This window comes from Scomber scombrus, chromosome 9, assembly GCF_963691925.1.
Source record: "Scomber scombrus chromosome 9, fScoSco1.1, whole genome shotgun sequence".
NCBI lineage: Eukaryota > Metazoa > Chordata > Actinopteri > Scombriformes > Scombridae > Scomber > Scomber scombrus.
Genome location: NC_084978.1, coordinates 31,922,274 through 31,936,328, shown reverse-complemented (window position 1 = coordinate 31,936,328; position 14,055 = coordinate 31,922,274). Strand labels below are relative to the sequence as shown.

Here is a 14,055-nt window from a genome sequence, read left to right as displayed (position 1 = left end):
AAGGTCGATGTCAGCCAATCCACAGTCCCTAAGCCGCTGAAAAGGGACCGAGGTAGTACCTGAGTTTGAGACAGGGTCAGCTGTATGACTAGCCTGTGACCTTCTCACACCCTGGGAGAGGGGAAGATCTTCCACTGCGACACAAGGAAAGACATCTGCCACTTTTGCATTGTGGTGCAGGGTCACAGGTCTCTTTGTGGGATTGAGGATCTTCATCGGGACCAAGTAATCTCCCCACATGGGGGCCACAGCCTGCCCAACAATCATGTCTTTAGGAGCTGAACAGCAAGAGGTGGACTCCACAATGAATGTGTGAATGAGTGGTGTAACTTTGCTCATTACCAAACCAAACAGTAATCTAACATTTATGCATGTTAAAAAAATTAACAGGAAAATAGAAAACACATTGCAGGATCACAGTGGTTTTGGAGGTCTATATATTTTGGTGTTATATATATGCAGAGGTGGGAAGTAACGAAGTACACATACTTTGTTACTGTACTTAAGTAGATTTTTCAGGTATCTGTACTTTACTTGACTATTTATTTTTTCTGACGACTTTTTACTTTTACTCCCTACATTTTAACACACATTTCTGTACTTTCTACTCCTTACATTGTCAAAATGCGCTTGTTACTTTTTCAACCTCCGCGGATGACGACACGACGTAAAAGACGTAACTAACTAGAGAGGGAAAGTCAAAGCCGGAGAGAAGGCACCGAGTGTGTGTACAATTTAAGAAAGAGAGAAAACTTGGAGCAGCGACATGGAGGAAGAAAGTGAACCGGGGAATATTGCTGACGCATCAGATTCGAAGAAGCAAGACATTCCCCCGTCCAAGTGTGGATGAAGCCATCATGAACTTTGTCATTCAAGGTCTGCACCCTCTCAGTATAGTCCAACAGCAGGGTTATAAACTCTTGTGCATCACTGAAGGCTGCTATGAGTGAAGTCGAGTTCATTGCTACCACTACCGATTGCTGGACAGCACATAGACAGAGTTTGTGTGTGTGTGTGTGTGTGTGTGTGTGTCTGCAATATACATAAGTCATGTGTTACATGTTTGACTTTCTGTAGCCACTGATATGTTGTGTTTTAAATGTTGTTTTCTGACAGGTTCACTCCTGCTGAGATTGCTTTTCTCACAGAATATGTGAAGACGATGAGCCTATTTGCAAAGGCGGTAGATGTTCTTCAGGGAGAGGCCAGTGTGCAGATGGGATGTCTGGTACCCACAATAACACTTCTCAAGACTAAGCTACAGCACCTTCGACTTTCCTCCAAGTTCTGTAGGCCTTTGGTAGATGCTCTTCAAGCAGGACTTGATTCGGGCAGATGTGACGACAACATCCTAAAACTTGGTATGTGTTAAAACATTTGCTTAATGCTTTACATTTATTGAAGATAATGGAGGGAATTTTGGAATCTGAATTATCCATAACATACTGGGTAGTCATTCATTTTTACAAACAAATTACAATCCAATACTTATCATGTTCTGTGTTTCAAAAACTATTTTACAAAACATGTTAGCATAAAAATATTGGGAGCACTTCACAATAAAGGGTACAAATCATACACTTGGGTAACAGTTAACTAATGCATGATTCATGATGAGATAATGCCTGAATTAATGTAGGATGTATCATAAAGTTAATGACATTAATTTAATGATCAAGTCACTATGACTTCATGTGATTAGTTCACATTTAGTAGATCATCAACTGAGGAATGTAAAATCCATTATTTCATACATCAATTGATATGCAACATGTTAGCTGGATTCCAGTTACAGTACAGAAGTTAATTTATGTAACTGTATTAATGTAATCTTTTCTATGTAAATGTTTGCATCTAATGACCAGTTTGATTAAAAGATTTTAATCAAACTGGAATTTATGATACATCCTTATTACTTGAGTATATGATTTGTATGCACCCTTATTGTAAACGTATTGTCAAATATTGTAATCTAATTCCATGATCTATTTTTTTATCTAGGTATTACAAAGGTGATGTTTATTGGGAAAAATTTAAAAATCCTTCTTTGGTTTTGTATTCCATAGGCCTTGACTTCATCAAAAGCCATCTGAAGGAGCAACCCATGGTACATCTAAGTGACACTTCCCATTCTTCAGAGGAAGATGACTTCGTTTCCCCCATCAAGCAGGGAAATGCTCAAGAAAACTCCAAGCAGCTTGAGTCCTACCTGGCCTGCCCATTGATACCATGGATGTCCTGAAATCTTTCCCAGCAGTCTGCAACTTGTCACTGAAGCTCAACACACCCTTACCTGCTTCAGCTGCCTGCGAGAGGCTTTTTAGCACTGCAGGACTGATTTTCAGACCCACGCCTTGATTCAAAAAACTTTGAGAACCAGCTTCTGCTGAGGCTGAATAAAAGATTTTGGTAGTCCTGTAGAGATGAAAGAATTTCTCACAAAAGAAAAAAGACTTGATTAGACTTAAATAGAAGTTTCCATTTTAATCATAATGTTTCATGTTCTGTTGCTGAAATGGAAAACTGATTTGCACATTGGCGTAAAGTAAGACTGTCAAAACTTTGCTAGTTTTTCACTAAAGGAATATATGTTAAGTTTAGTATTGAGAGTACAAAGCTGTTAAAACTGATCTAGGTGCTCATGCAGGACCTCTGGTCAGTTCAGTTTTGATTATTCTGTCTGAAATTGAACTTGCAGCAAACACTGTGTCCAGTGATTCCCTTTGTTGTCTGTACCAGCACTGTGCAGGCTGTTCATAGAAGGAAAACTATCCTATTGTGTGTGCCGAGAACGTTTTTCGTTTTGTCGAATTATCAAAAGAGGTATTGTGTATCCTTAATGGTAAAAATGAATTTTTACTTTTTACTTTTGTACTTAAGTACATTTCAGAGCCTGTACTTTCTTACTTTTACTTGAGTAAAGGAGTTGAATTAATACTTCTACTTTTACCAGAGTAAGTTTTTACACAAGTATCTATTCTTCTACTTAAGTACCGAATGTGAGTACTTTTGCCACCTCTGTATATATGTTATGTATTGCTTTCTACAGCTTTGAGAAAATCAATCAAATATACAACAGAGAGGATAAAGGAAAATACTTTTTCACTTCCTCTCCCTGTCTATTCTCATCACTCATCTTTTTATTTTCCTCTCCATGTCTCCTCTGGCTCTCCCCTTCTTATTTTATTCACGGTACTCCTGTGGTCATTCACCATTACTCCTATTTCCTCCTGAACTAATAAGAGCAGGCACTCCTTCACTCTCCTGCTCCTCAGTTCTTCCCCAGATAAATCACTGTCTCTCCCTTCATGTCTCCACATCTATTTAATTACTCTACCTTTCCCACCATCCTCACTCCACACAAATATCCAGCTTTCAACTTTCTTTTCTTTTGACATTTGAAATTGAGTTACTTTAGTTACTAAATAATTACACAAACAATTTGGGGTGAAAGAAAACAAACACACAGCATGGTAGGATAACGTAGCCTAAAGATTTACACCAAAAAGGTGTGCTTTGATTGGTTTGCCTATGGAAGCTACGTCTCAGCTGATTTCCAGCAGTTCAGGAGGCTACATCAACAAACTGTAGTAGTAGGATTTCACTTCTTTTTCCTCGCTTTTTAATCAAAGAATAACTTCTCAAATACATGTTAGATCCGATATATATGAGAGTGGGCAATATGAACAAAGCATGGAAAAATACTTAGCAATAACTATAGCAATCAATTTTACAGCTGTTTATAGGCATGCACGACAAGCCAACATCATGTCATTGGCAAGGTAGGGAAAACAAAGTGTTAAGTAAAGCCCTGGATTTTGACTTGCAGGCATTTCCTTTACAACTTTTCCAAACTCAACAGTGATAAAACTGAGGTTCTCTTGGTAGGCACTAAATCTACTTTGGCTATATCAGAGTTTTCTCTAGTGTTTCTCTGACTATTGGCATTGTATAGTTCCTCCTTTTCCTCAGCAAATATAAACAATGTTACTCAGTCTTCCACCTACGCAGTATTAATCATCTTTGCCTATCATTTACACCTCACAGCACCGCCATTCTCATTCACACTCTGATTACATCCCATGTTGACTATTGGAGTTCTATCCTCTTTGGTCTTCTTTTCAATTGTCTCCATACACTTTACTCAATCCAGAATTCAGCTGCCCTTATTATTACTAGACCTCTTTCCATATATCTGCACTGCAGTAACTTCATTGGATCTCTATTAATACTGTATCAACTTCAAGATTCTGCTTATCTGGGTCTGTGTTAATGCTACTTTGATCCAGGTGGCATTAATCTTCCCTTGTTTGGAGTTAAATGGTTTTCATTTGTATTTTTGACAAAAAATATGAATCATATTTATACTGTAAAGAGGCATAATCAAAAACACATGTTGTTAATGAAGTTAGGAAGTAAACATTCCCTTATTTGGAATGTCTAACATTACAGCAGCAAAAAAAAAAAAAAATCCACAGAGACATCTTAAAGGGGAAGTGCACTCCTTCTTAAAGGGTCAAGCACGTCAGGGAATTAAAACCCTTCTACAGAAAACTTTTGTGAGTAAAAAAACAAGTGAATAAGCACTTCTCAAACATCACGAGGTCATGACTGATATATTGATCCGATGAGTGAGAGGAATGTGCACTATTCTCTCAGTATACATATCGACATCATTTCAATAACATACTGGAAATGGAGAAAATAGGTTCTATGTCTTGATACATTGAATTTTATTATTTCAATAAACAGATACTGTGGTTCTTGATAAGTAGCTTTATGTACAAAAATGATGGGTCTACTTTGAAGTGTGTAAATGACTTTCACACAGTAACATGAAATCATACATGAACAATATAAGGTGTATGATGAAGCCTGATTTAAGAAATGATTAGTTATATAATTGCAATGTGATAGACACTTTTCAGAAATTGGGTTTTCATGAAGTCAATCTATATTTTAGTTTAAAATATCAATCAATCAATCAATCAATCAATCTATATTTGTATAGCGCCAAATCACAACAAAGTCATCTCAAGGCACTTTACACATAGAGCAGGTTCTAAACCAAACTCTTCAGGTTTTAATTTTAAAGAGACCCAACATTCCCACATGAGCAGCACTTAGTGACAATGGCAAGAAAAAACTCCCTTTTAACAGGAAGAAACCTCAGACAGAACCAGGCTCAAAGTGGGAGAACATCTGCCTCGACCGGTTGGGGTAGAGAGGAGAGAGAGGAAGAATAGGAGAGAGAGAGAGTAGCTGTCAGGTTTTGTAGAAAGTTCGGACCCAAATGCAGAAAGTTCCAAATTCAAGAGTTTTTAATTGAACAGAAAAAGTCAAAAAACAACTCCAACAAAGAATGTCCCGTCAAACGGTGAAAAAACTCAACAAAAATGCAGGCTCTTGGCCACAAAACTGAAACAGGAAAAGAGCTGACAAACTAGAGGGCAGTCCAAAGAGTGGTCTAGAGGCAGGCAAGGGTCAGGTCCAAATAAGCAGTCCAAACAGGCAGATAATCCAAATCGGCAGGCAAAATCCAAAAACCAGGTTCACAGGCAGAGTACAAACAAGCAGGTTGGCAGACAGGAAAAGCAGGTAACAACGGTAGATGTGCTCAGAACAAAAGACTGGGACAATCTGACAAACTGGGGCTGACAGAGCACAGAATAAGTAGGCCTAATCATTAGGAGTTAACGGAGTACAGGTGAGCACAAAATGGCCGACAATGACCACATGGAAGCATGACAGGTGAGGGCGGAGTCATTACCCAAAACAAACAAAAGCACATGGTTGCAACACACAAAATGTCCAGCAGGTGTCAATGAACATGCAAGGATACTGACAGTAGCACATTGAAAATAAACATTGAGATCTGGACGTCTACAGGCCCAGATTACCTGTGAGACGAGAAAGCACAGACAACTCCGGGTAAGAAATTTAGGTTATTGAATGCATTAATAGTACATGAATGTTATTGGATATAGATGGATGGATAGAGAGAGAGAGGGAGAGGAGAGAGGGGCTCAGTGCATCATGGGAGTAGGAGTCCCCCGGCAGTCTAAGCCTATAGCAGCATAAACTAGGAGCTGGCTAACTATAAGCTTTATCAAAAAGGAAAGTTTTAAGCCTACTCTTAAAAGTAGAGAGGGTGTCTGCCCTCCGGACCCAATCTGGGAGATGGTTCCACAGGAGAGGAGCCTGATAACTGAAGGCTCTGCCTCCCATTCTACTTTTAGAGATACTAGGAACCACAAGTAGACCTGCATGCTGGGAGCACAGTGTTCTGGTAGGTACATAAGGTACTATAAGCTCTTTAAGATATGATGGAGCCTGACCATTAAGAGCTTTAAAAGTGAGGAGAAGGATTTTAAATTCTATTCTAGATTTTACAGGAAGCCAATGCAGTGAAGCTAAAATAGGAGTAATGTGATCTCTCTTTCTAGTTTTTGTCAGAACGCGTGCAGCTGCATTCTGGACCAGTTGGAGAGTCTTTAGAGACTTGTTAGGGCAGCCTGATAATAATGAATTACAATAATCCAGCCTGGAAGTAACAAATGCATGGATTAGTTTTTCAGCATCATTTTGAAACAGGATGTGTCTGATTTTTGAAATGTTATGCAGATGAAAAAGGCAGTCCTTGACATTTGTTTTATATTTATATAGGTTCCTTACAGTGGTGCTGGAGGCCAGAGTAATGCCATCCAGAGTAGTTATAAAATAAATATAAACTTATAAAATATGAGTATGTGGCAGGACACAAGCAACAGGACACAGTCTTTTAGGAAGCACATTTTATTTTCTAGAGAAACTATCACACAAAGAGTAACAAACATCTACTCTGTACACAAATACATGTGTTTAGATTTTTGCTATTATTCACTCAAGCATCTCTCCCTCTCTGTCACATCTCTATGTTCTCTCAACACTTGGACAGTTGCTCACAATAGTCAGGCTTTTGTTCAAAAGTAAAACTAATTTTGACATTAGTAAAAGAAGATTGGAATCAATGCTTGTTATCATCCACTGCCATTATGTTAATATCTCTGCAGCACTCCAACTTCTACGTCTCAGTCAAGTGGAAACACTTTTATGCACTATTTAGATTGGTTTTAATGTTTCCACACAAGCTTTTGAAAATTGAATAAAAACAAGTGGACAAAAACTCATTTATTTTCTTTCTCTCTCATAATCTCTGCTCAATGTAGATTCAATGCTGATGTTTCCCTCTTTCCCTCAGCACGTATCAGAGCAGTGTTTTTTATCACGGTGTTGGAGGGAAATAAGGTGTGAATATAGCTATCAATAAAATTAGTGTTATTGAGTGTGTGTTCATGTCTTGTCCTCACCAACCCTTCAATTTAAGCAACGTTATTATCCATTGACACCTTTTTCCCCTCTTTTGCTTCCCTCTCTAGCACCACTCATGCTTATTCTCCGCCTCCACACCTCCAGCACTCCTGTTTCATTAGCTGTACTCTCACTGACAGCGCTGTAAAAAAAATAAATACATTTTTCCCTCCACCATTCAAAGTCAATCTCAGAAGTGAGTTCCTTGCCAATAACCTATGTAAATGTCAAATCAATGTGTCATATTTACACATGGTTGCACAAAGCCCTCTCGCTTGCATAGCTTATTTGTAGTGATTTTCCACAGCCGATAAAATAAAATGTGATATCCAAGCATATAAATATTTCAACTGAAGAGTGTTCTGAGTGCCCTTTTTATTTGAAGTCTCTGATGTCCAACTGTCTTATCAATTACACCCTAGTCTGTTCACTACATTGATCCAGCTCACTTATTCAACACCCAAACACCTGGGTCAATACCTCACCTCATGCTTTCTCATTTTATTTCATGCAGTTGGCTGCTATCAGTGAGTTTAGTTATGTTCCATTGTATTGGTGATGATGGGGATATGAAAGGAAGGCTGGAGTGCAGTGATGATATATGGACTAATACATGCAGAGCTGTAAAGAGCTGGTACAGTATGTGGTTAGACAGATGATATGCAAATCAATCGATGCTAACTTACACTCGATTAATTCCTTTGTCACCTTCTCCCATGGTCATCAAAGAGATGATCATTACAGCCACTCTTCTGAATTCAATGGCCTGTTACCCATTCCTGTTAAAGGAAAACATGGGGTTTCTTTTCATTGCTGTAGCTACTGGTTCTATCAGTAATGATACATAGCACTTACTAAATGAAAACAAAATAAAGGTAAATTGTAAAATGAAGACCCAAACTGTGTGTTGTAAACATCCATCACAGTTTACAGACCAACACTGTAGTTGTGCACACAGTTTTTCTCTGGAATGATGGATTGTTACTTAGTAATACATCCATCCACAGTGATATGTTATTCCAAAAAGTGAAAATAAAATTATTTTGAAACAAATATATGAGAAAATAAAAACTAGCAGTAGGCAGGAACATTTTCATCTTTGGTTAATACAAGAACAGAAATGGTTCACTATAAACCTGTCAGACTCTAAGCACACATCAGAGCCTCAAAGTGGGAACTGAGACACGACCATTTAGCATCAAAACCAGTTTACAGTATATGTCTGTTATTATGTGTTCTTTCAGCTCACCAATTTAAGCTATGCCAAAGCAAACTACCAGTTAACTCTTGAGTATAACATCCAAGGATTTAAGGGTTAATGTATACAGGAACCAGTTTAGTTAGTTTCAGCTGGGTCTTGTTGTGTTTCCTGTCTGCATGTGGTTTGATTTGTATTGTATGCATTGTACTGTCTGTATTGTAGCCTCAGCATTACCTCCCCTGCTGCTGTGGATTGACGGGAAATATTACAGAGCTGTAATGTTGCACCCTTTGGGAAATCACACCATCAAATTCACCTTCTGTCATTTTCTGTTCTTTCTCAGGTGTAAAACTCACTGTGAGCTGGCATCATCCATCACTAACTTCCCACTGACATGCACCCATCTAGAAAAAAAGGAGACTCAAAATCAGAAACACAGAAGAGAGGTAAGAGAGGCAGGGGCTTCTCCCCTCTTTATCCTACTGAAGAGCACTGATAAGACCCTATAAAGCTCACAAAACAGGAAACCACTAACAGCAGCCTTACACATGACTGCACTACACCACCAGCTTCCCCTCCAGGTGTTCTGACACTGATGCTTCACTATTAATAATCTAATGATGTCATATATAATAATATATCAGTCAGAGGACCAAACCACTACTTTACTGTAATACTGCATACTACATCACTCATAATACTGCAGTACTTTGACTGTAATACTGCATACTACATCACTATAATACTGCAGTACTTTTACTGTAATACTGCATACTACATCGCTCATAATACTGCAGTACTTTTACTGTAATACTGCATACTACATCACTCATAATACTGCAGTACTTTTACTGTAATACTGCATACTACATCACTCATAATACTGCAGTACTTTTACTGTAATACTGCATACTACATCACTATAATACTGCAGTACTTTTACTGTAATACTGCATACTACATCGCTCATAATACTGCAGTACTTTTACTGTAATACTGCATACTACATCACTCAATACTGCAGTACTTTTACTGTAATACTGCATACTACATCACTCATAATACTGCAGTACTTTTACTGTAATACTGCATACTACATCACTATAATACTGCAGTACTTTTACTGTAATACTGCATACTACATCGCTCATAATACTGCAGTACTTTTACTGTAATACTGCATACTACATCACTCAATACTGCAGTACTTTTACTGTAATACTGCATACTACATCGCTCATAATACTGCAGTACTTTTACTGTAATACTACATACTACATCACTCATAATACTGCAGTACTTTTACTGTAATACTGCATACTAATCACTCATAATACTGCAGTACTTTTACTGTAATACTGCATACTAATCACTCATAATACTGCAGTACTTTTACTGTAATACTGCATACTACATCACTCAATACTGCAGTACTTTTACTGTAATACTGCATACTAATCACTCATAGTACTGCAGTACTTTTACTGTAATACTGCATACTACATCACTCATAATACCGCAGTACTTTTACTGTAATACTGCATACTACATCACTCATAATACTGCAGTACTTTTACTGTAATACTGCATACTACATCACTCATAATACTGCAGTACTTTTACTGCAATACTGCATACTACATCACTCATAATACTGCAGTACTTTTACTGTAATACTGCATACTACATCACTCATAATACTGCAGTACTTTTACTGTAATACTGCATACTACATCACTCATAATACTGCAGTACTTTTACTGTAATACTGCATACTACATCACTATAATACTGCAGTACTTTTACTGTAATACTGCATACTAATCACTCATAGTACTGCAGTACTTTTACTGTAATACTGCATACTACATCACTCATAATACTGCAGTACTTTTACTGTAATACTGCATACTACATCGCTCATAATACTGCAGTACTTTTACTGTAATACTGCATACTACATCACTCATAATACTGCAGTACTTTTACTGTAATACTTTAACTGCATGGAGCTCATAATACTTATGTACAGTACTGTAATACTTTACTACATCAAAATACTTCTTATAGTTACTATGTCAATGAATCTGACAAAAGAAACTTAAGTTCAACTTATTATTTCAACTTTTTTTCAAAGCTTTCTCACTTTCCACTAGTGTCGCAGTTTTCACCAGCGGGTGGAACTTACTCAGGTGTAATCACATGACCTATGTATGGACCTGCAGTCACATGATCATGGGTGGTTGTATGGTAGGATATCATTTTTGCATCTGATGTTTCTGCATCTGATCTTTCTCTAGTTTGATGACCTTTGGCCTCTTCTCAGAGGATGCTGGGAGTGGTTTTGGTCTGATGATCACAGACAGCTGATGTGTTCATTCACTCTCCTGTTCAGAATCCTTGCTGATGTAGGGATCCCCACAACTGTCTATGTATGAGGTTAGGAGGCTGGTTGGTTGAGGACAGGGATGGACTGGCCATCTGGCATACCGGGCATTTTCCCGGTGGGCCGACGCGCTATTTGGGCCGACAGTCCCGACACTTTTAAAAAATGTATATATTGGTCTGACCGGCCCATAAAACCAATCGATCAGCGGCCCGATTGACACTGGGCTGGCCCAATCACTTTGTTAAACACTGACCCCTTTCGCTTTGGTCCTGCCTGCCTGCATTAAGCATGCGGCCCATTGGTTATTTTCTTCACAGACACAGGGCTGGCCCAATCATGTCATGAAACACCTCCTCCCTTTGGCTCGGTGCACCGGTGTGTGCAGTCAGTGTAATGTAGGATGGAGAGGAAACGTAAAGGAGGCGCAGAGAAACTGCGAGACAAAAAGAAACCTGCACTTCAAGCAAACGCTGCCAAATGTGCAAAAATGAGCGACATGTTTGCCATGGCAGGGCCTTCATCAGCTCCCGTGGCTGATGACAGTGGTGGTGGTGGCACTCAACAGGAGCATGTAGTAGAACCTGCAGTAAGCCGGACTGCCTTCAGAACACTAAGGCTATGTAATGAGTAGACTAATGCAACCCAGACCCTTGGTAAATCTGATTAAATGATAAAACGTCAATAAAATAATGTAATTATTATTTAATAATTTAATGTTCTATGGCCAAGTTAATTTGTATTGTAAACGCAGGTGAAATTAGCAGACATCCTTACCATTAGCAGCTATTTATAAAGACACTGTGTACACTGACTGGATGAGAAAATAAGCCTAGGTTAGTACTGGTATGTCTTCCATCCTGAACTAAATAGTCTTGAATGTTAGAACACTTTTTAAAACCACCATTCACCAACAATAACAGTAAGTCAGCGGCCAGCATTGTAATTTCATTATTAGACTATTATTGTTTGTGGGGTGAGTAGTAGTCCAGACCAAGGCTAAGCTACTTTTTGACCCTGGAAGATGTGTTAGGCCGTTTTTATGTAGGCGGTTAGGGACAATGTAGAGAAATGAAAGAAAATTACGCTTTTTAAAATGACATCATTTTGTTAATTGCCAGTGTTATGCCAATGCAGCTGTGTGTCTGTTTATCAGAGAATCCAATAATTCTGGACCTGACTGCATCCTTATGTAAAAAAACCCCCAAAAACCTCACCCCACACCTCACCCATGTTTTGTTGAATTAGGTTGAGATAGCATCCCCAGAAGAGGAGAGTGTTAGTGAAAGAGAGGAGAGAGTGTGGTGGGCTGGTCTGGTCCAAAATGCCGGGCCGATTTTTTTGTCCCAGTCCGCCCCTGGTTGAGGCACTGTGAGAGAACTTCTCCTGAGACACCAGATTACTGGATACAAAGATAAACCAGGTAGAACAGAACAAGAAAACAAAGTAAATCAGCATGAAACACATAGAAACACACCTTACTACTATCTCATTTCCTATGAGTGATGTATGAATGAGAAGTACTTGCCACAGCAGAGTTGTTATGTGTATTTTTCCTACGGGTGTGTTGCTTGGCTGGAGAACAGTGTGGTCCTGCTCTCTTTTGTACTCATCTAATTCCACAAAGTAAATATCAGATTGTTCTGGTAGCGGCTTAGAAAGGAGCCTCAGAAGAATTGGGGAAATATTATCCCTGGAGTCCCTGCTCTCACAAAATTGCCTCTCCCTCCTGAAATAGTGTTTGTTCTGACACAAACCAAAAGCTGTGTCACAGGACAGCACACAATAGCAATCATCAAAGCGCTGCTCATGTTACCTTGTTGGAACCTCTGCTATGTATCAATATATATACATTTTCCCCCTTTTCTTTTAATTATGTTTGTGTATGAACACAGGTTATGGTTATATACGGGTCATAACAAACATTTTCAAAGGGACTTTAAGTGAGTAAAAAGCTTCTGTCCTATCAGCTCCTGAAGGAAAAAGGCAACTAATTACTTTCAGTCACACGAAAGGTTTCAGATCAGTTGCCCCAGAAATGTGCTGCTCAGTTGGGACATTTTGAGGAGTTTTATTTCCACGTAATCTAAAGTAAAGGTGCATTTCTGTTCTCTGTCAGTTTGACGGAATGCTTCAATGATTTAAAGTCCGACTGAAATAAAAAAACAACCCTCCCCCCAACAAAAAAAAAAAAGAAACTCATATTTTAAAGTAACCATTTGTCTTGTGTCCAAATTACAAGATACAGTAACACAGCGCCCCCATTGTGTTCTTCAGGAGATGAAGATTTTTACTTTGACTGACTGGCCACATGCTTCTACAAAGGTCTCTGCTAAAATCTCTAAACAATATAAACTAATTACACACTATCACACACACAGTTATAATTATAATGATACATATTATTTATAAAAGATCCCTTCCAGACATATATGAAAACACAAAAAAATACTCTGCTTGGAACACTAATGTGTGTCTAACATGGTTTTTGCCGGAAAAAAAGGTATTATGACCATGTTACAATCCTTAAGATGGCATCTACACCACCATATATACATCATTCTGCACAATGGCAACATCCAACTGTAGGAAAAAGAGGCCTAAAAAATTTTAAGGTAGAGTAAAGTTTGACATAAAAGTAGTACACTGAGATCTCTGACTTGACATTGAAAGAATGATAATAATTGGATCAAACCATATAAAACATGCTTCTAAATTCTCCATAGTTACCAGTGCATATTTAAGCAGATAACATAATAATGCCCACAGGAACGTTTTCTGATTTATCCCCTTTTGAGAACTTTTGTTCTTCCTTTCACTAATTAAAAACAATATTACCAATACATTTTTAAAAATGCAGAAGTACTTCAAAGTCTCACAAAACTCACAAATAAAGGATGAAACCACCTGCAGAGGACAGCTCAAGCAGCGAGCCTAACAAAGTGGAGCTGAAAAGAAAAACCCTCCATTCCTCCAGCTTTAACAAAGCAATCAAAAGAAATCTCAACATCATATTTCAGATATGTTATACTGTTGTGTTCCTGTTGTTATAGTTGTGTTTGACCTGCATGTGCACCAAAAGGCTGAGTGAGAGGTAAAGCCGGCTTGAAGTAAGTAA

The 14,055-nt window shown here is 38.3% G+C and overlaps 1 long non-coding RNA gene across 2 annotated transcripts in view; it reads right to left on the bottom strand.

Moving 5' to 3' along the window:
• LOC133985510 (uncharacterized) overlaps positions 1 to 6,457 on the bottom strand; it is a 221,503-nt gene extending 215,046 nt beyond the window's left edge. For both annotated transcript variants that reach the window (XR_009925472.1, XR_009925473.1), the window contains exon 1: positions 6,099 to 6,457. This is a non-coding gene — a long non-coding RNA (uncharacterized LOC133985510). The remainder of the gene's footprint in view (positions 1 to 6,098) is intronic.
• Positions 6,458 to 14,055: the final 7,598 nt, after the last annotated feature.